Raw genomic sequence first — 2,171 nt, forward strand, 5'->3', positions numbered from 1 at the left:
AGCAGGAACCTGTAAAATCAATTCAGTAAAAGGAACCGTTACCTGCAAATTTTTAACCACTTCCAAGAATCTGCCAAACTGCTTGTCTAGATTATTCTTGAGTTGTCGGTTTGGGAAGGGGAGTGCAATAGGTGGTACTTGAATGTCTGTCCCCTTCTTAACCTCAGTTGTAGCCTCATTCTCATTCACTACCTTTTCAGCTTCCTTACCATCCATTACTATCTTTGGGATTTCCTCACTGACCAGACCACTAGCAGACACCCCAGAATCAACATCAACCGGCATAGAAGGACCATCATAATCCCTACCACTCCTCAATGTAATTGCATTAGCAGTCTCCCTATTTTCGGGCTGTGAAGGAAATTGGCCTGGTGGCCTCCATGCAATAGTAGTAGCCATCTGTGCCAACTGTGTATCAATGATCTTGTTGTGAGCAGTAAGAGCATAGATCTTTGCATCCTTTTCACTTAGAGATTTTTGCATTTGTAGCATCATGTTTCTCATCTCTACTAGCATAGGGTCAGGCTGCGTGGCTTGAGGTTGTGGTGGTGGGGGTGATGTGTGTTGTCTAGGGAACCCAGGTGGTCCACTAGACTGTTGGTTGTAGTTATTCCGTGGTTGGTAGGATTGTTGATGTGGGGGTTGGTATGGTTGTTGTGGTGGATGTTGGACTTGGTGAGGGTTCTGGATATTGTTGCTCCTGTAGGATAATAGAGGGTTGTTTTTGTAGCCCTCATTGTAAGAGTTGGAGAATGGGTTATTTTGTTTGTAGGATTGAAATGCGTTACATTGTTCAACAGAGCTCCTACATTCCTATGCATAATGACCAGACATTCCACAACTTTCGCAAACAGTAGCAGGTTGGGCACTCATAGCAGCTACACTAATAGGTTGGGCAGATTGAGCATTGGCTGCTTGCATATTATCAAACTTATAGTGTAAAGCAGTCAATTGGGAAGTTCATTGTTCAATATAATTTAAATCATGCTTACCACCCCTATTAGATAAACCTCTAGGATTCCCATACTGGGCATTGTGAATGGCTATCTCCTCAATCACCTCCATAGCTCTAGGCACCTCAAGTTGCATGAATCTCCCACTGGCAGCTGAATCCAACAAACATCTAGACTCGTTGCCCAGACCATTATAAAACTGTTGAATCAAGAACCAATCTTCCAAACCATGGTGCGGGCACTCTCTTTGCAAATCCTTGAATCTCTCCCAGACCTCGAACAAACTCTCATCTGCTTGTTGTGAGATACCCAATATCTGACCCCTTAGACAAGCTGTTTTCTCAGGTGGAAAATATTTAACATAAAAATCAAGAGCCAAGGACTCCCAATTATTGATTTTCAAAGCCGCCCGATTCAACCCATTAATCCACAATTTAGCTTTCCCACTCAAAGAGAACGGGAAAAGTATCTCCATAGTCTGCTCCGGAGTCAATCCCTTTTGCTTGATGGTGGAACTATATTGGATGAAGGACTGTATGTGAAGATTCGGATCTTCACCTGGTTCCCCACCGTACTGGCGTCTCTCAATCATGTTAATCAATACAGGCTCAATCTTGAAGGTCTCAGCTGCAATAGAAGGCATGATTGCCTTTGGTAGCACGGACAGACTTGGCTTAGAATAGTCTGTAAGCCGTGGGGTAGAAGGCGGTAGTAGAGTTTCATCACCCATCTCTATCTCTGAAACTGAATCTGTATCTGAAGGAAAAAGATCGCCAATATTATGATCAGAATCAGAGTAATTCCCACACTGTGCAATGAAAGTTCTTCGTCTACGAAAGGTTCTTTCGGGCTCAGGATCGAATGGAGTAAGATTACTAGTACCTACGGTCCTGGGCATAGACAAAGACTACAAAACAATGTGAGATCCGGTCTCAAGGAACGTGAGTTCCTTGAGTAGTAACAAACAATAATCTAGGATAAGCAATCAACAACAGAAAATAAAACCGTTTCCCCGGCAACGGTGCCAAAATTTGACAGGCTTAAGTCATATCACCTAATCAAAAATAACCTAAGTCCACTAACTAGGTAGCAAGGGAAGTCAGGATCGAATCCACAGGGAAACAGGCGTTCTTTCTACTATTAATCAGTTAATCTAGACTATTGGGAACAAGAGTTTGGTTGATGGGTTGCTAAGACTACGAACGATAATTAAACAAG

The 2,171-nt window shown here is 42.9% G+C and overlaps 1 non-coding gene across 1 annotated transcript; it reads left to right on the forward strand.

The window, feature by feature from the left end:
* The first annotated feature begins 1,177 nt into the window (after positions 1–1,177).
* On the forward strand, positions 1,178–1,284 carry LOC130460214 (small nucleolar RNA R71). Its single transcript, XR_008920152.1, has one exon. It is a non-coding gene; the product is annotated as a small nucleolar RNA R71 (small nucleolar RNA).
* Positions 1,285–2,171: the final 887 nt, after the last annotated feature.

This window comes from Spinacia oleracea, chromosome 4, assembly GCF_020520425.1.
Source record: "Spinacia oleracea cultivar Varoflay chromosome 4, BTI_SOV_V1, whole genome shotgun sequence".
In the NCBI taxonomy this organism is placed as follows: domain Eukaryota; kingdom Viridiplantae; phylum Streptophyta; class Magnoliopsida; order Caryophyllales; family Amaranthaceae; genus Spinacia; species Spinacia oleracea.